At 42.8% G+C, this 20,710-nt stretch overlaps 1 pseudogene; it reads right to left on the minus strand.

The window, feature by feature from the left end:
- Nucleotides 1–5,939: 5,939 nt before the first annotated feature.
- LOC106837804 (butyrophilin subfamily 3 member A1-like) lies at nt 5,940–17,242 on the minus strand (annotated as a pseudogene).
- Between the last annotated feature and the right edge of the window lie 3,468 nt (nt 17,243–20,710).

Here is a 20,710-nt window from a genome sequence, read left to right on the forward strand (position 1 = left end):
AGGGTTTCACATCGGATTCTCTCAGTCAGCCCTGGAGGTGCAAGGCTCACTCCCTCACTGCATTCTGGTTTTGCTCAATTGCCATCTTTTTTGATGAAGCTTTCCCAGACCATTCTGTTCATAATTCCATTACCTGCATGCCACCAGCACTCTCAACCCCTCCCTGATATCTTTTGTCTACAAGACTCATCACCATCTGATATAAAATACTATAAAATACAGCTTAATTAATTGTCTTCCTGTATTTTGTTCTCCGATTTATCCTTGGTTTCTAGAACAGTGACTTGAACACAGGAGATGCATGTTAAATATTTGTTAAATAAATTTATGAATGGCTGTGATGAGGAGCCCAAGGGTAAATATTTCCTGCTTTGAGATTTTGATTCCCATAATTCATTTTTTTTCACTCATTCATTTGATAACTATTATTAGGTACCTACCAGGGGCCAAGAAATTTGCTAGATGCTGGAGGTACAGTGATGACTAACAGCTTGCGTGAGTGAGATCCTGACTGGTTCTAGTGTGACTTGGAGTATTAAGCTTTAAAAGAATGTCCAGTAACAGAAGACTGAAAGGGTGCTCTTTAGAGCTGTCCACCCTTTTCAATCCCCTGTGCACACGGTTAGGACTGCACTTCCCTCTCCTGTGTGGTGAGGCATAACCATGTGACCTGCTTTGTCCAATGAAATGTGAGTATAAATAATGTGAACACCTCACAGGCAGGAGCTTTAGGATCCAGTGAGTGATTTGCAGGCTCTTTCCCTCTGTGAAGGTGAACTGCACAGGGCCAGGTCCCTGAGGGAGGTCTGTGTGAAGTAGAGTCCACCGGACTCATGAGGGACATGTTCCAAGTGTTAGAAATAGACCTTTGCTATGTTAACCTGCTGAGATCTGAGGGCTGCTTATTACAGAGCATAACCTAGCCTATCCTGACTAATGTACACCTCAAAGGTGATTAAGAACATGGACTGATCAGAGGCTCATGGGGAAAGGTTCAAACAACAGACCTCAGGTGTAGACTAGAGATAGCTCAGGTGTGATGATGACGACTTGCAGCTCATGGAGCAGATTTATGTCTTCATTAGATTAATATCTGTGGAGCAACTATTGCACTCCAGGCTACATGTGGATACAGCAGAAGCAAAATAAGGAACAATTCTTTATGGAACTTACATTCTAGTGGAAGAGACACAATAATCAGGATAAATAAGTAAAATGCATCCTATGTGAGAAAGATATACCTACTTCAAAAATGGTGTTTGATCCTCACAGTCATGGAAAACAACTGACTAGAAAGAAGAAATAGATTGAAATTGTATGTGGAGAATCTTCTCGGTGGAATTCACGAAAATTTTAAGGAGCATCACATACTATTGGTCAGAGTATATATTGGTACGAAACACTTGGGAAAACAAATTTGTAGAATCTATTAAGGATGAAAAAAAAATATTTCTCATTATACAGACTTCCATTCCTAGGAACATGTTTCAGTTGGGGATTTTGAGAAGAGGCATGTTAGGGACTGAATTGTGTTCCCACAAAATTCATGTGTTGAAGACTTACCCTCCAGTACCTCAGAATGTGAGTGTATTTGGAGATACGGCCTTTAGGGAGGTAATTAACTTAAAATGAGGCTGTTAGGGTGGGTCCTAATCCAATCTGATTGGCATCCTTGTAGGGAGAGGAGATTAGGACACAGGAGACACCAGGAAATAACAGTGGTAGATGCTGTTTTAGTGAGCTGGTAACATTGTGGATGATCAGCGCCATGCTCCCCTTGCTGACCTCTTCCTTCTCAAAGGTTGTCCTTCCTCGGTACTCCTCCATCTGCCCCTCTGTCCTCTGTCGCCTGCCCTTATACACAAGCACTGCGGGGAGAGCTGAGACCGGAACCACCGCACCTCCATGTCCTCAGTACTTTCCTCAAATGACGGGTGGCAGCATGACATGCTGTTTCCTCCCATTATGATCAGGATTGGATCAGCTGGCCCCACGACAGTAAACTGGTCTGTTTAACAAAGGGGTTGAATCAGACAGGGGCCCCAGGATCAAATATCCAAGGCAGGAAAGGAAGTGCATATTCCAGGGCACAGACAGATTCTTTCTCTATCTCTAATATTTTCTTTCAGACACATTCTTTCTAAGGCCACAGGGACTTACTTGGCTGTGGATTCTGGGAGCCAGAGGCTGTGGCTGGTCAGCAGCAATAGATACCTAGTAGGAGTATCTATTGAGGCTGCTAGTGTTTCCTGAACAAAGATTGAGAAGTATAGACTGAGCACCCGCTACGGATCCGTGCTCACGGAGGTTTTCTTCCATTCCCCAATCTAGCACAGAGCCTGGAGTGTGGTATAAACTTGAGCTGTTCAATATGGTAGCCACTGGCTAGTCCCAATGGAAATGTGCTGTAAATGTAAAATACACAGACACAATTTTGAAAATTTCGATTAAAAAGTATTAAATATCTCATAGTTACTATCTTACATTAATTAAAATTTAAATAATATTTTGGTTATTTGGGTTTAAACAAAATATGTTATTAAAATTTATTTCATCTGTTTCTTTTTTACTATTTTAAATGTAGTTACTAAAAAATTTAAAATTGTGTATGCAGCTGGCCTTTGTGTCTCTCATTGTGTTTTGATGGGACGGTGCTGGTATAAATTCAATGAGCATGTGCTGAAGGAACGGATGAGTGAACACGACTGCAGCACTTCTTCAGACTGCAGTGTTTTGCAGACCTAAGTGTCGATTTTCCTTTCTGAGAAGCTGATAAGAGCTAGTGGCAGGGACCCTAGCTGAGACCAGTGCAAACAAGCTGAGGAGGTGGAAAAAGAGAAAGGAGCCTCGCAGGGAGAAATGCAGGGAAGCAGCTGGCTCCATAAGCACCAAAGATGAGTCACCCAGGAGGGGCAGGGACCAGAGACCTAGCCGCACATACATGGAGAAATCAGCCAGGGAGACTTGGCACCACAGTTTTGATCTAGGTCAAACATTCCTGTGACCTGTGTCGGTATAATCAGCGCCCCGACTTCTGTCTTGAGCAGCCTCCTTCCTCTCTGGGTAAAGGTATCTCTTGAAAGATTGATTCATTAAACATTCCATGGAATAAGCCAACAATACAAGGTTGAGGGAGGCAGTTTTCCACCCTACTCTGCTCACTTAGCTGGCCAGAGTTTGAGTTTCTTCAGTTGTCACTTCATATTCTTCCATGACCTCCCTCCCTTCCCTTCCTCCTCCTCTGTGAGTCAGGCTGTGCAACCTGAGGTAAAGCCAGTCCTGGAGGGCCTCCCCACTAGGAAGCTTCCCCCTCTTTGGGACCCTGCCTTTCCCCCCATCAGGTTCCCTCCTCCACTTACCGCCCCACCTGCACCCCAGAGCTGTAGAGATTCCCCTCCATTTATTACCTTCTAGAATTAATTACTGCATTTTCTTCTCTCCTCTGATGCTCAAATGATGATTTTTCTGCTTATCCCTCTTCTTTATAACCCACTCATGGGCACAGTCACAACCACAGAACAAACATTATTGAAAATAGAGAAAATTTTTTTTTCCTCTTTCATTAATTACAGGTGGAGAGCTATGGAACCTGGGATCCCATCTACTCTGTGCCCACAGAAGTCCCAAGATTTCCAGTGAATGTTTCAGAGCTCAAGATTGGCCTGCTGTGGGTCAGCCAGCCAATGGTATCCCTGAGTCTACTTTCTCACTAGTTACCTGATAGAATACACAGAAATAGTATAAGAATTAAAATCTCAGAGCTGCAAATAGACTTTTGAGATGTTCTAGCCTTTTTATTTCCTTTTTCTGTTTTCGGAAGAAAGATATTTCTCTCTCTCTTTTTTTTTTTTTTTTTTTTTTGCAAAACCTTGAGATTCCCTGAGGAATGGAGCATTGCTGCTAAATAGGAGGAGAGGCTTCTGTGTATAGAAGTGTGTATGCAGTAGAGGGTGGCATTGGGCGGGAGGTGGCGAGGTGATGAGGTAAACATAAGCAGCCCTCTTTCCAAAGCCAGAGCAATATTATTCATGTTGTTTCCCTTGTTGGGGGCCATGGAGACATAAGGGGGAACACAGGGAGAGGTTAGAGGGGTAGAGAATGAAGCAAGACAGCAGCTGCAGTAGTAGACTGTAGACCTTGTCATTCAATCAAAAACTATTGAGGGAGAGACGCTGACGACACTGAGAGGAAAACTTTCTCTAATGGAAGCGGCATTCTAGTGGGGCAGGAGGATGGCAGCAAACAAAGACTTTCTAGTTGGGTTTCATCCTCTCCAGTAGATGGACCTGTTGAGTCCAGCACCCACTACACCCACACAATGCTCCGCTCCCATGCCTCACAGACCCCAATCAGGACATTGTATAGACTTCGTCTAGAATAATCTTCCTGAGACACATTGCTTCCCATTTTCCTCAAGAGCTTAAATACTTCCCCTGGAGGCCTCCAATTCCTTTCTGATTCAATTCAAAACTGTGCAATTAACACACTAGCAATGACTCCACAGTTTCCTCCCAGGACTGGGTTCCTTTTGGGAAGGGATAGAAGAGGGGGTTGTGAGCACATAAGAGCCTGGCCTGACTATAGCCTCCATCTGAAGAAAACAAGGCCCAGGGGTTCTGGGGAAGTTTGTGCCAGAAGTATCCAGTGAAGCCAGGTCTCAACCACTGCAGTAGCTGCCCTGAGCCAGAGGGACCCACATGTGTTCTGAGCATGAGGAGGACCCACTGCCCATGAGGTAACTTATCAGGGAACCGCTCCAACCAGGTTGAGCCACTTCTGATCGTGACAACCTGACCCAATCATTTTCTGTCATGAGGCGAACAAACCTAGAGGGTGCATTCCTTCCTTTGAGTCACCTCCAGCTGTGGATTCTTTCCAGGTTTTAGGTCCTGAAATTTGTGGTAATTTATTATGACAGAAATAGAAAACTAATACAAGTACAATTTGTGAAAATGTTGCAATAAAGTAAACTGTGAAACTGTGGTAAATGAATGTTAAAGACTTAAATTCTAGAAAAACTCAGTAGAAGAGTGAAGATTATTAACAAATTTATTGAACAAATTTAACTTGGAAACCACATGATAGTTAGAGGGGATTCAATAGTGAACAATAACAATGATGATAATGAAGAGTAGCCTTTCCCCAGTATCTATCAGTTAAAAGGAACATCTGTTAACGTCAAGGAAGGATCAGGGGTGGAAATATCCCTTTTCTGGAGATGGATGCTATGGTGTGATAAAAATACTGAAGGTTATCCAGCTGCCTTTCTCCCAAATTCTTATTCCACAGACAATCTTCAGGTGTTAAGTTGTGCTTCCTAGAGACCTTCAAAGTCGGAGAATTGGTTCTGGTTCCATGAGCACACATCATATTGACAGAGTGGGTACGTATGTGCCCATTATTAGTTAAGAGTTTGGCCTCTAGTCCCTTCACATCCTATATAATGCGGTCCCTGTGAATTTATTCTCTGGACCATATCACCCTGCAGAATCAGTCCAATGAGGGGCTGGACCTCTGGCTCTGACAACTGACCTTGAAGGAACCAAGTGGAGTGTGGCCTCCATAGTCACCTACAGTGCTCCTCACCCTGGGATGCACTGGAAAGGGAACCTCAGCGCTGCACATGGTCCCTTCCTCACAGGGGAAATGGGTTAGGAAAAGAAGAACAGGCTAGGGGGTGGGGATGGATAGGGGCCAAACCTTCCCCAGCAGCACAAATTTCTGTATGAATTATACAGTTTACTTAACTTGGCCCTGCCTTAGTTTCCACATTTATGAAATGAGACTACCTCACAGGGTTGTTATGAGAATTAAATGAGTGAAATTCACTTAAAGTCTTCAGCAAAACACCCAGTACATTCTAAGTTATCTATAAATATTACTTATTGTAGTTCAAATCCCAGCTGTCATTCACTTGTTGAGTCACCTTTGGAAAGTTAATTCACTTTTTTGCACCCCATTTCCTTATCTGTAGTAAGGAGACAATAAAGTGTTACCACACTCAACTGTCATATGGAATAATGGAATTAACATTAGTGAAGTGCTTCACATAGTGTGTGCATTTATTAAATATTTTCTTGCAGTCTTGTGTTGGACTGAAGGGGGAGGCCCTCAGTTCCAGGTTGAGCAGGGGGATGTAGGGATATTACTTCAGTCTAAGGGTCCCCATTCCCATCAGCAGAGCCAGGGGTCACTGGGGCCTCCAGGGAAAGGTCAGACACTAGGTCAGTAATAAGGGAACTCTGCACTTAAGTCAGTGCTAGGCAAATGGTCAAGGCAGTGCACTCCCATGACATCCGTCTGAAAACAGAACACAGATGCCCAGAGAAGGAGGTGTGCATGAAGATGTAGATATAAGATCCATCCATGGCATTTAGAATGAGACTTCACCATTCTTATAGTCCAGGAGAACCCCCACTCTTTGAGGAGGGTTGGCAATTTTTAGGTTGGTCCGGGGATGAGTGACAGCCAGATAGTCATTCCACTCAGACAGCCCCATAATCCAGAACCCATTCTCGGGCTCTCTATATAAACCCATTTTCTCTTCTTCACCTTCTACCTACACACCTCAATATAACACTCTTTCCTGTTCCCCCACATCTACCTCCCAGAAATGTCACCCCGCTGTGAAGCTCTTTGAGTCAAGCACACAGTAATGCCAATCAAATCCCTTAGGGTTGTCTGGAAAATTCCATGGTATGTCTGCTTCCTGCAGGCTCCTCTGGTCCTCAGCGACAAGGAGGATAGGGTTTGCTGTGTCTGGATCCAAAATCACATCCCCGGTAGAAATTTTGGGGATGTGCCGTGGAGTCAGCCATTTTTTGTAGATCACAAAGCCTCCGCCTTCAAGACCTGTGTCTGGCTGAGGAGGTCCAAGTCGAGAGCCTGGTGTCCCCAGCCTGACTTGAATGTAACCCTCTCAGCAATACCAAAAGAATGGCCCAGGGGTCTTGTTTTCAGTGTTATAGAGTGCAGAGGGTAAGCATCTGCCGGACCCAACATCTTGAGCTGTCTCCTACCTTTCATCATTTTCCTATTTCCCTCCCCAAAATAGCACTGCCCACCCATGATTTATAGTCTCATAGATTTACCTACCACTCATGAGCTAAACGACTTTTCCTTTTCTGCAGTCCCTTTTTCCATAGACCTAAGCTATATAATATCTTTAAGCCTCAATTTTCTCATCTGAAAAATGTGGATAAAAATATTAATCCCTGGGGTACAAAGGCAACACATGTGTTATACATACTCCAGGGCTAGGTATGGAAGAACTGCCTAATGTTATAATAGCTCCATGCCTCTTCTGTGCTAGAGGCCATTTTGAGGGCTTTCTGCACTCCCAGATCCACTCTCCACCTTTCTCTACTTCTTCTGGGCTCTGGGAATCTATCATCTATGGACAGAATCACTGGGCTCCCTTGCCTCTGGTTACCTGTTGGGTTTGGCCAATGGTAGGTACTAGATGAAGAATGGAAGGAGAAAGAAAAGAGAGGCTCAGCATTTATTTCCCCCACTTCCTCCCTGAACACATCAGATGGTGATGCTCTCACAAAGGCATGACTCCTCTCAGGCAGCCTGTCCTTGAGCTACATCCTCCTCTGGGCTCCAGGAACTGCTCCCTCTCCCTATTCCTTCAAGCCTAGGGGTGGTGACAGCCTCCTGCTATTGTGAGCCCTGGGGCTCTTCACCCTACCTTGTTGGTTTCCCTTAATCCCATTCCCGCTTTTGTAAACAGTTCCTTTTCTGAATCTTCTTCAACCACCCAGTTTGAACATGCCTTCTCTTTCTTGTTGGTTTTTTGACCAATGCACATTAAAAACCTCATTTAGTCTTTACCTCAGCACTCTTATAATAGGGATTTAGATCATTATTTGAAAATGAGGAAACTGAAGTCCAGAAACATTGAGTCACTTGGGGACCCACAGCAGCAGGAGGTGGCATAAGAAGCCTGGGAAATGCAAAGATATTTGCGAATTGCCTTCCATCCTTGGTCTTTCCACATCCTCACTCTCCCTGCAGTGTTAGTTCACTCTGCCTCTCCTTCCCTCAGCTCTATCCTTTATGCCTCTTCCTTCCCCTAAAGATCTGTGGAATCCAGGAGAGCAATCCTCCCTGCTTCTCTGGGCTCTCAGCAGGAAGGCCCTGGAGATGGGCACACACAGAGGAGACTAGGACCTCAAGTCACCCACCAGGAACTCTCCTCGTTATGATGAGTTTTCTTTCCATAGTCCCAAAAGGTGGGAAAAAAAGGGAATGTGGTTCCTCAGTTGTCGTCCTAGGGAATATACAATGATTCACTCACCAGCTTGGAAGAGGGCTATCTTCCATTCTGAAAGGCAAGAGACACAGATAAGGAAAGGACATTATTTCTATTCTTCCCCCCACCTATTCTCCTCTTTAATACTTTTCTCTCTCCGTTTCTTCAGTCTCTTCCAATGTCCAGCTTCCTTCATCTACAGCTCTGCAGGATCAGGCAAATAACCTCTCAAACATGATGGACTTGCATTGCTCCATCATGATGGGGCTGCAGGTAACATGACCATGCTTTGCCAGGGTGTGGGCATGTGAGCCAGAAGGGTAAGAGGTGGCTGAAAATGGCCAGATATTGTATTAGGTAGGTCCTCTCTGAGGCTCAAGAAAAGCAGAGGTGATATCCCCCACAGAAAATGAGCCTCTGGGCTAGATCTGATTGTTCCTACTGTGAATGCCAATGGGTCACAGGGCAGAGAAAAGGCTTAAATGCTTAGTACATATGTGTGAGGAAACTCATAGAGCATTCAGGGTCACTCACCAGTGTATGTCTGAGACTTTTCTCCACCTACAATGGAAGAAAGGTAGGGATTTAATCTGAACTATGTTATTTCTTTGCTCTTCTTTTGCACCCATCTATATTTTTTTGACCCCCACCCCCACCTTTCCTACCTTCTCCCTCTGCCTGTTCAATTCTCTCCTCCCCTTTCCTCCTTGATATCAAGTCTGAGAACATTAATTACATGCTGATGATACCACAGGCACCATGTAAGTGCTTTCCCAGCTGTGTCCACACAGATCTATTTTGTATGTATCTATACTCCCATTCCTGGGCGTAGATGTCACTGTGTGTACACATGTCTTAGTATGTGTACTAGAATCCATCTGTCTCAAGCTGTATTGTGTCCGGCCTACTGCTGAAAATAATTGGGCAACTTAATGAGGAAATGTCACATAGTATTTTTTTAAAAGCAGTTCTAATAAATCTATGACAACTAAGCCACTTTGGCCAATCCTTTTTTTAAGTGAACTTTTCTCTCCTTCTTCTCTGATTTTCTCCTTCTTTTAAATCTTACGTTCCTTGTTTTCATCTTAGCAGCCTACAGATTATGTAAAGCAACTAGTGAGGTTCCCAGCATAGGGAAAGCACTTCATCTAGGGAGTTCCCATCCCCCTCCTCCTCCTTTCCTTTCAAGTGAACCCTGGATATTCTATGATGTCTTGCTGGGCTTAAGAGTCTGTGGGCCCCTCCTGGAGAGAGACTGAAGTCCTTTTTCTCCTTTAAAAAAACACGACTCCCCTGTGCTTCCTCCTAATCAGCCACCCTTCTTTCTTTCCCTCCTGAAAGAGATCCAGGACATTTCACAACCCTGGGCAGAGTTAGGGGTGAGGAAAGGGGCTGGGAAATATTGGACCAGAGAGTCTTAGATGAGAATTCAGAGAAAATGTTAGAACCACTCACCCATGAGCCCTGATCAGGAACTCTCTCCTCCCTGCATGGAAGAAATGTGAAGAGTCATTATGACACTTAAAGCAGGGATACCAAGATGTGAGTGGGTCCCTGGGGAATTGGAACTTACAGAGTTCATGCTGGAGCTTCTCTGGAAAATAAGCATAAAAAAAAATTTACTGTTATGGGGCTGGAGTGAGGAGGACCTCTGCAAAATAAGCCTTACAAATGATGCAGTGCAGGTGTGGGTGCCCTGGGTGGGGATGGGGTAAGTTCTTGATGTACCCTCCCTTAAGCCAGGACCTTAGGTTCCCTGCCTGGTTGGATACCTCTTGCCCTTTGTTCCTGCTTCTTTTCGGCTTGTGCTGTTTCTTTTTCCACTTGCTCTCTCTCTTTCTCCTGAGATAGAGTCTCTTTTTCCTTCTCCTTTCTCCACAAGAGGTAACCCATCCCTGCAAGAAGCAGCAGCAAGACAGGCAGGGTCCCCGCCAAGGCCGCTATCCAGGACCAGGCCCTCCAGAAGAATGGATCTGCAATGGAATGGAGCTTTAGTCTCTCACCCCCAGGGTGGGGATCACAGAGTTGATCTCATGACATTAAATGATCCTTCTCCTCCTAAAGTCTCAGCAAACTTTGGGTTAAGACCTCAGTAAACTCTTACTAAAACATAATACTATATTTGCCTTGAAATGTCTGCTTTTCTTACATGTGAATATGAGTTACTTGAGCATCAGAATCATATGGTTTTTCTAATTTAATTTTTCAATAGGTTACATTTACATGGCTCATATATCAAAACAACATAAAACTCGTCCAAATCTCCCATCCACTCCCTCCTCCCTCCCCCCATTTATTAGCCTCTCATTAGTCAGCTTAATACGGTGGTTAAGAATAGGAACTTTGGAGCTGGAGGGACTATGTTCACATTCTGGCTCCTCCGTTTGACTAGCAGGATGATCTTCGGCTAATTACCTAACTGCTCTGTTCCTGGTGTCCTAACCTGTACCATGGGGTAATAATAGTACCTCATTCATAAGGTTAAAAGGATTAAATTAATCTTAATTAATTAATCACAATTAAATTGTGTACTAAATTTGTAAAATATAAACATACTCATTTTTTTCCTTGTTTACATCAGAGAGCATTCTACATAAACTGCTCTGCAACTGGCTTTTTCTCTTCATCTTGGAGATCCTGCCATATTAGTACATGGAGAATGTCTGTGTTTCCTTTCCCAGCTGTGTAATATTCCATTTCATAAAAGTTCTCCATTAATAGACATCTGCATAGCTTTTAACTTTTTGCTATTATAATTAATGCTAGAAGAAATAAAATTTACAGGGGTAATTTTATACATATGCAAGTGTATCTGTGAGATATATTCCCAGAGGTGGGACTTGGGGATCAATAAATAAGTAGTTTGGAGAAATACTGCTATATTTCCACTAATAGAAGTTGTGCCAATTTACACTAAAAATATACCAAATTGTACCAGCAAATGTCTAAGAGTGACTGTCTCCCCACAATCCTGCCATCACAATGTTGATCTGACACCTTTGTTTTGTTTTATTTCATTTTGTTGCCAATCTCACAAGTGGAAAATATTTTAATACACCTTCCTCTATTGAGTAAGATGGGACAATGTCTCATGTGTTATTTCTTTCTGTGAACTAATAATTCACGTTCTTTGCTCATTTTCCTACTGGGTTGTTTTACATTTTAAGGAGATTAGCTCTTTCTCTAAGATATGAGTTGCATGTATATTTTACAATTTTGTCATTTGTCTTTGCTTAAGCGTCTGATCTTTACCATTTTCCCCCAATTCCCATTGCCTGTCATAGCTTCTGGCACACAGGAAATACTCAGTACATATTTGTGACATAAACAGCTTTATGTGGAAAAGAAACATCCCTGGAGTAAGAAGGATGCTCTAGATCCCTGCTCTGTGACTCATATTCACTGCAGAGACCCAAGTCAGCAACAGAGAATCACACATCCTTCTCCTTTCACTAGCCACAGCTCAGCACAGTATACCTAAGACTAAGCAGGGGACTGACCTGCAATGGAAATCTTGGCGATCTTTTCCTGGCTGAGGAGGGGATTTCTGATGATACAGGATACCCCTTCCCCAGAGCTGCCTTTCACGATCACAGATGCTGTGACTGCATACAAGCCATCTGCATCTTCAACCAAAGATGCTGTCACAGCTGCCATGTCCTCTCCCTTGGCATCTCTCCACTGCAACTGGGGTTGAGGATACCAACCGGCGGACATGCACTCCAGATGGATCCCTCCATCTTCATAACTCTTCATTTCAATGTGAAAATCAGAACCCAGAGCTGTGAAAGGATAAATGAGCCTGAATTCTTTGAAATCTCCTTTATCAGTGAGGGTCTGAACTGAAATCAGTGGCACACTCACATTAGATAATTCAAGGGGGGTTTCATTAAGGAGCTGTTTACAATGTGTGGTCAAGGTGAGGGGAAACTACATGGGATTCAGCAATACCCCAGGGCCAGGAACAGTGGAGCTGTCACCACCCACCCCTAAACCCAAAGGGAGACAGAGAGAAAGCCTTTTTGAAGACTAAAAGAAGAAAATCATGTAGAGAGGGTTTTCTTGAGAGGAGTTGTGATCTTCAGGAAGGGAATGCAACCACTAGAAGTGGGTCTGCAGGGAAAAAGACAGGGAGATAAATGTCTGGACCTCTCCCTCCTCTCTCCCTCCTTCCATCTTCTGCTACGCATCTTCTGCTCCCTATTGACCAACCAAGCCAGAAACCACAGGGCAAGAGAGTGCCCTGAGAAAAAGAAATGCAACTCTTGACATCTGGACATTGGTCTGGTCTTGGTGTTTTCCTGTGGAACATAAGCAATGTCCTGGAACATCAACATCCAATAAGGGCACTTTGTCACTATGACGGGTCAAGAGAGAAACAAGACCACTCAGCAATTGTGTTTGAACATAGAGAAAAATATGAATGCTGTCCAAACCACAATCATGAACAAACATTTCCCTATCCTATATAATATGAGGAACCAATGCGCCTTGACCAATTACAGCTTTAGACTCACTCTAGTCCTTTTTCTAGATAAGACTTACTAAGACCTTCACTCACAGAATCACACCTCGCATGTTCCTGACAGTATCCAATCCAGGGCAAAGCCCCACTTCCATAAACCCTCCCCCAGTTCCCCTAACACAAGCCCAAATTCTACACCAAAGCTTCTCTAACACCCTCTTACTGAGATACTCTATGGTTCCCACATGGTGTTCATTCTCCCGCCCTGCTACAAGTAATAAACACAACTTAGTCAACTCTAGATGTGTTCCTGGTGGCCTTTGGTTGGAGATCATTGGCAGCACAGATGTTGTCCCACATCAATCCCCCAGGGCCTGCAGCAGTGTGTACCTGGAGGGGGCCACAGAAGCTATCTGGAACCCAAACACCTGTGTGCCATGACTGAGGAGATATTTTCTTTTCCTTCCTGTCCCTGAACTTCCACACCCCTGCTTGGACCCTGGTGGCCAGCATGAAGGAGTGCTTTACTTGATATCACAGAGTACAGGAGGGATTGTTCCTGGAGGAAAACCTGTGTCTTTCTCAAGGACCTGAGAGAAACAAAGTTGGAAGGCAGTGGAGGAAGTTCCTAGAGACCAGCCACAAGTGCCCTGAGGTGAATTTGGAGCATGAACTCTGCCTCTGCTCCAAGGTCCCACGAGAAACGAGCTTGGAACAAACCCTGGAGGCTCACCTGCAACGTCCAGCTCCACGATGGCGTTTTCAGAGAAGTTGCCATCTTGGAAATAACACAGGTAGTTTCCACTGTCAGAGGTTCTGATATCGTGAATTCGGAGAGTAGCCTTCCCTTCAGTGATGCCATCTCTTAAAATCGAAGTTCTCCCTCGATACTCTGCCATCTGTTGGTCTTCTACTTCCTTCCTATTTGCATACTCATATACTACATGCCTAAGGCTGGATCTCACCCACATCAGGTCCATGGTCTCCGCGCTCATCTTTGGGGACAGATGACAGGGCAGATCAGCATGTTCACCCACCGTGGCCAGGATGGGCTGACGGGGTCCAATCACAGAAAACTGAGCTGATCAATAAAAGAAAAAGCTCTAACAGAGGGAGTTGTGACCATGAGGTTAAGGGGGGTTCAAGGCAGGGAGCGTGAGGTATAAAAAACCTAGAGAGGAACATGATCCTAACAGAAGTACAATTTTTCTTAATGGCATATGCACCTTCAGCTTGGAATGCCACTTCCAGGCTGAGAAGTTGTCTGAGGTTCTGGCTGGGCACTGACAGGTAATTGCTTCAGAAACATAAAAGCAGAATTGTCCCTACCTGAGCAAGGGGTAAGCAGCTGGACCACGATGAGGAAGACAAGGAGTTCGAGCAGAGGGAAGTCTAAGGAACTTGCCATTTCATCCGTGGTACAGATAGACACCAGAAAGAGTCGAGCAGAAACTATGACCTGGAAGAAGATGGCGAATTCCACATTAAACCTCCACCTCCCCAGGGCCTACTCAGGGTGAAACCACAGACTCAAGATCCTCTTCTGCCAAAGTGTCTGTTTGAGAGTCTTGTAACCTTTGAGTTCCAACAAGGAAAATCATCCATAAAATATGCAATGTTAAATGTACACACATTTAACATATAAATGTTATGTATGTAATGTTAAATGTACATACATTAACAGTAACCCATTAGAAAATCTTTGACTCTACTGTCCAAATATATTCAGAATCCTTCCCCTTTCCCACACTTCCTCTGTTATAGCCAGATCCAAGACTCCACCATCACACCTTGAATAATGCAGGACCCTCCTCTCTGGGTCCCCTGATTCCATCTGTGTCCCCTACAGTCTATGCTCAACACAACAGTCAGAATGTTTCTTGAGTCACCTCATGTCACTGCTATGCTCAGTACCTTCCACTGGCTCCCATTTCACTCAGAGTAGATGCTGAATTCCTCACAATGGCCAACATGGCCCTCTGGGACCTGCACCTCTCACTTCATCTCCCCTACTCTCCTTATCTTTTCTAGCTACACTGCCCATCTTACTGGTCTTTGAACAGACCAGGATGGAGGACCTCCGCCCTGATTCTTCCCTCTACCTGGAACCCTCTTCCTCAAGGCTCACTCCCTCACCTCCTTCAAGTCTTTTCTTTAAAGTCAGTTCCTCCATGAGACCTTCTCTGACCACAGGATTATGGCAAATTGCTCCCATCACCCTGATCCTGCTCTATTTTCCCCATTGAATTTTCACCATCTAACATACCATGTCTTTACTGTCTGTCTCCACCTGCTGGAATGGAAGCTCCACGAAGCAAGGATATTGATCTGATTTGTTTCCTGATGTGTACGGAGCCTGTAGAACAGTTTGTGGCTCACACAGAACCCTCAGTAAATATTTGTTGAAGGAGTGAATGGATGAGGGGTAATATATTACCCCATCAATACTTCCTAGTATTTTAAATCTCTTTAGATGATCAAATTGATGGTTGCCATCCAACTGCAGGGGAAGTGAAGAGTTGTGAAGATAAACATTTGCCTCCTTAGTGGTATCATGCTCTTTTGGTCTGGCTTCCAGAGAAGAGCCTGGCCTCCTGTGCTCCCACAGGGACTTACCTATATTAATGTATTTATTCCTAATTTTAATGAAGTGATTTCAAGAATAAGTATGTCCTGGATATGCATGTAAGAGTGTCACAGCTAAGACTGCCTCAGTGTACAACTGTTCTTTGGGGGGGAGAAACAGCCCTGGAAAGGAAATTATTCACTTCCTATCTTCCCTTTCCCCAGGTGTTCACCAATGCTTCTTGGCAGATGGCCTCTGGGCTCACCAGCGATGGATAATTCCCCTGGTCTTAGTCTTTCCACTCATACAGAAGTGACTTTTAGAGGCAGAGATGTTAAGAGCTGGTATTTAGAGACAAGCAGTAAATATGTTAGGCTAGGAGCACACAGCAGCCCAGCAAAGCTCATGCCTCTACGAAATGTTGAGGTTCTCTCAGCTCAGAACCAGGGCCCCTGCAACTCCCTACTCCCTGCCCAGTGCTCCCAACTGTATCTTGGCTCAGAAAAGTACCTCCAACATCTTTTAAGCATGGTCTGTGGCATCACTGTGAACCTTTGTGATAAGGGAAGCCTCAAGAGCTGGTAAGGCTTGATTCTAGCTGGAGTTCTAGCTTGGCTTCCATCCTAACCACCCAACAGTTGTCTGCATCCCTAGATAGTGGAGAGCCTGAGAGCAGGCCTAGGTGGACTACTCAGAGACAGGACTGAGAACTCAAGACCTAGCTCTTCCCTTCTCCCTTAGTCCTCTCCCATAATGTATCCTCTCCTTCCATGAAAGTATCAGGTGGAATGGGTGTTGATAAATGACTTGAGGGTGTGCCTATCTGAGGAGCAACACTCCAGGCTCTTCTAGGCCCCAACCCACGGCCATCACCAAATTGGAATTACACTGCCATTAGATTCTGGTAAGATCCAGGCAGATTCCCTAGTGGACGTTCTGGAGTCAGTCAGAGGCTGAACCCACCATTTCTTAATCATAAGTTAATGAATGGAACATCTATGAATAAGACCAGGTCTCATCCATCTTTTCATTCATTCATTCAACAAATATTTACAGAGCACACACTATGTGCCAGGCCCACTATGTCTTAGGTGTAAGAACAAAAAGGAAGTGGAAACTAGGTAATGGCTCCATGATTCACAAGCTGTATGATCTCAGTCATGTGACAAAATCTATTTAAACTTCAGTCATTTCTGAAACAATCTGAATTATGAACTTTAGAATGTGCAAAATTGACCCAGCAATTCCATTTCTAGATATGTGTTCCAGCAAAGCACTTGCATATGTCCAGAGAGAAACATGTGTAAGGATGACAGTGCAGCATTATTTTTAAAAGTGAGAAAGCGATCAATAACCTAACCAGCCACCTATAGGAGACTGGTTAGTTAAATAATGGCTCATCCCTATGAAGGAATTCAATGTGGCAGTTAAGGCTAATTTATTGTCACCAACTCAGATAATCAAGACGTATTAAGTGAACAAACAGCACTTTGCAGAACAATAGTAATGATTCTATTAAAAAGCAAAAACAAAGCAATAAATTTGTATGTTCATGTTTATGTAACTGCCTTAAAAAAGATCTAAAAGGATAAATGCAGCGCTGAGAATTGGGGTTTGAGTGAAAGATACTTTTGTCCTTTGCACTCCATGCTTTGAACATTATTTGCATGTTTTAAATTTGAAACGTTTTCACGTATAATTTAACAATTTAACAATTTAACAATTAAAAATTGTTACCAGTAATTACAGTGACTGCAACATATTAGTTGTTCAGACAATACCAACTCCTCCAAACAAACCAGCATGAGGCCCACAGTCACAGTACCTGCAAGTCCAGGAACTGCTGCAGGAGAAGGGAGCAGAAGTCTGTGCAGCTGGCACTCCTTGTTTGAAACCTGGATACACCCTGAGACGAAGTATTGGCTTTCACTGATCCTCTCCTCTTGAAATTGTTCTCTACTCTGCTAGAAGAGGGCAGTATCATTATTATTATAATAGGTAACAATTTCTCTGCTGTCGTCAGAGTGGGAAGTATATTTTCACTTATTTTTTAGGATGTTTATTGCTTTATCCAATATAAAATTGATCATGGACAATTTTAAAATGGAGAAAAATATAAAAGAACAAAATTTGAATAATCTGTAATGGTAATCATATACTTTGCTCCAGGGGAATGTAAATATTTCTGGAAGTATTTTGGCCATGTATATATACCAAATGCCTTAAAACTGTTTCAACCTTTAACCCAGAAATTCCACTTATAGAAATTATTCTTAAAGAAAAAAATCTGGTTTTCACACCAAGATTTATGCTTAAAGCTGTTCATCATAGTAAAATCTACAAGAGAAAAATGTAGATATAACATAAATATATGAAGTCGATCCAATTTTGTTACAATTATAAATAAAAACTCTTTATTAAAAACCTGATTCCTAATGACTGTATGGAAATCCCTTCATTATTGGACAATGTGTTGTTTATCCATCCTCCAACTGTTAGGTTGATTCAGACTTTTCTGCATTACAAATAATTCTGTAACGAACATCTTTACATATAACTTTAAGGCACATCTGTTTTTAGAATCTCTTAGAATACATTCCCAGAGGTGACCAGGACAGATTATAAGAGTCCTTTGCTCCTTCCTAACACAGAAAGTTCCTAAGACATGAAGTTGGCAAGTTTCTTCAGGTTGTTTCCCTCCCACCAAATTTCCCAGTGCAGGTCTTTACCATTTGCTCTGCCTCCCCATTCCCCATCCCCTCAACTCACACACAAGCCCCAAACCCCTTTCTCTGGATAAGGACTTCCCTGTACCCACTCTCAGCATTTTAGCCTCTCTCCTTCCAGGGCCTGTGGGCCTGGTTTTCCCAATTTCCCCCACTTACCCTTTGGCATTCACATCTGAAAATCACAGCCCACAGAATGAAGGGAATCAGTAGTTCTTCATTAATGTTGACAGTCTGCTCTGGAAGAAAGGGAAGAGAAAGAAAGGCTGTTCACTGTGAGAAACAGTAACAGAGGCCCTCTTTGGAAAAATTAGTTTTCTGATTGGCTCAGAGGGGTGTTTCTTATCAGTTGCTGGACAGAAACCAGTGGGGAAGGTTAGAATGAAGACTGAAATATATTGGATTGTACAAAATGAAGAAACATTGCAGTCCTAATTCCCACACTGTTTGTGTCTCTCTCTGTTTACTTATTTGAATCATTTGTGTGTATGTTTGTGTATACTCAGTATTTCATTATACTCACCTGTTCTATGTCTTTTATATCATAATAGATTTATAGGCAGAACTAAGCAGAAAAATCACAAGATTTTAATGTGTGCAGAGAGGAAGATGTGCATTAACTAAAATGTGTCTGTGGCCATTTGCTAACATCTGTGTGCATGTAGGTGGACACATGGAGAAGGACATCTTTTACAACAGAGCCAAATGCAAGTACCAGTGGAAAGAAAATGTTTCTGCTTTAACATTCCCCATATGGGGAGCTCACTACCTCTTAAAATGGACAAGCCTAATTGTGAGAAAGACTTTTCTCCCACAGAGCAAAATCTGCCTCTGTGTACCTTTGATTTTTGTTTGTAGATCTGCTCTGAGAAGCTAAACAAAATTAATCCAATCCTTCAAACATTACTGCTCCAAATGTTTTGATTACTGTAACAAACTCCCTCAATTTCTCTTTGTATTGTTGACATTTATGGAGTACTTGCTAAGGCCCATAATAACTCCTTTGTTCCTCACCACAACCCTATGAGGTGGGGGCTGTTGTCCCCATGTCACAGAAGGGAGACTGCTCAAAACCCTCCTTGACCACTCCCTCTGCCCCGCCCCTCTTTCTCTCTCTTCATGATTAATTTTTCTCTGTAATATTTAGGTCACCATCTGACATGCTACATTTGTTACTGATTTATTTTCTCTTGCCCTTTCACTAGCATGCCAACTCTCTGAGGACAGACTTTTTAAAAAAATTATTTTATTGAGGTCATATTGTATTATAATATTGTATAATTTCAGGTGTACATTATTATATATCAGTTTCTGTATAGACTGCATCATGTTCACAACCAATAGTCTAGTTTTTGTCACCATATGTATGTGCTACCCCCTTTTTGCCCACCTGCCACCCCCTTCCCTGTGCATAACCACCAATCTGTTCTCTTTGTCCATGTGTTTGCTTATCTTCCACATATAAGTGAAATAATATGGTGTTTGTCTTTCTCTGTCTGGCTTATTTCACTTAGCATAATACCCTCAAGGTCTATCCATGTTGTTACAAATGAGACAATTTTGTTTTTTTTATAGTTGAGTAGTGCATATATACCACATCTTCTTTATGCATTCATTAGTTGATTGGCACTTGGATTGCTTCCACATATTAGCTATTGTAAATTATGCTGTAATGAACATAGAGAAGCATTAATCTCTTTGAATTGTTGATTTCAAGTTCTTTGGATAAATACCCAGTAGTTGGATAGCTGAATCATATGGTATTTCTATGCTTAATTTTTCAAGAAATCTCCATATTGTTTTCCATAGTGGCTATGCCAGTTTGCATTCCCACCAGCAGTGTATAAGGGTTCCCTTTTCTCCACATCCTCTCCAACAGCTGTTATTTTTTGTCTTGTTAATTATAGCCATTCTGACATGTGTGAAGTGGCAGCTTATTGCAGTTTTGATTTGCATTTCCCTATTAATCAGTAATGTTGAACATCTTTTCATATGTCTGCTGGTAATCTCTACACCTCCTTTGGAAAAATGTCTGTTCATAGCCTCTGCCCATTTTTTGATCAGATTGTTTGTTTTTCTGTTGTTGAGTTGTATGAGTTCTTTATATATTTTGGAAATTAGCCCCTTGTCAGATATATGATTTGAAAATATTTTCTCCCAGTTGGTGGGTTGTCTGTTCATTTTGTTTATGGTTTCCTTTGCCTTGCAGAAGCTCTTTAGTCTGATGTAGTCCCATTTGCCTATTTTTTCTTTTGTTTCCCTTGTCTGGGTAGACATGGTATTCGAAAAGATGCTGCTCTTTCCTGTTGCCTCAGTGTCTGAGCTCTGACATGAGGATGGCACCTTCTAGTGACATACTATTCATATTTTGACAACAGAAACGGATTTAATAAAACTGTAAAATATAGTCAAGGTCCATTTGTCTTGACAGCTCTCCAAATGTTTCTCTTCATTTCATCATATATAAAGTAAATATATATTTTTTAATCCACAATATTTCAGGTTGAAAATAAAATAAAATGTGGGTAGGAATCATTACCCAACAGGGTTGTTATCGCCAGGAGAATATGAAACTTATCTACCACACATTGTAAAATGTAAAGTACCTACAAATGTCACTAACTGCTGTCCAGAAAGTTATCTTTTCCCTTCAGTAACCTGCTTTCCCCGCTCCCCTGCTCTTTCCACCTCTCATG

Source organism: Equus asinus, chromosome 8 (genome assembly GCF_041296235.1).
Source record: "Equus asinus isolate D_3611 breed Donkey chromosome 8, EquAss-T2T_v2, whole genome shotgun sequence".
NCBI lineage: Eukaryota > Metazoa > Chordata > Mammalia > Perissodactyla > Equidae > Equus > Equus asinus.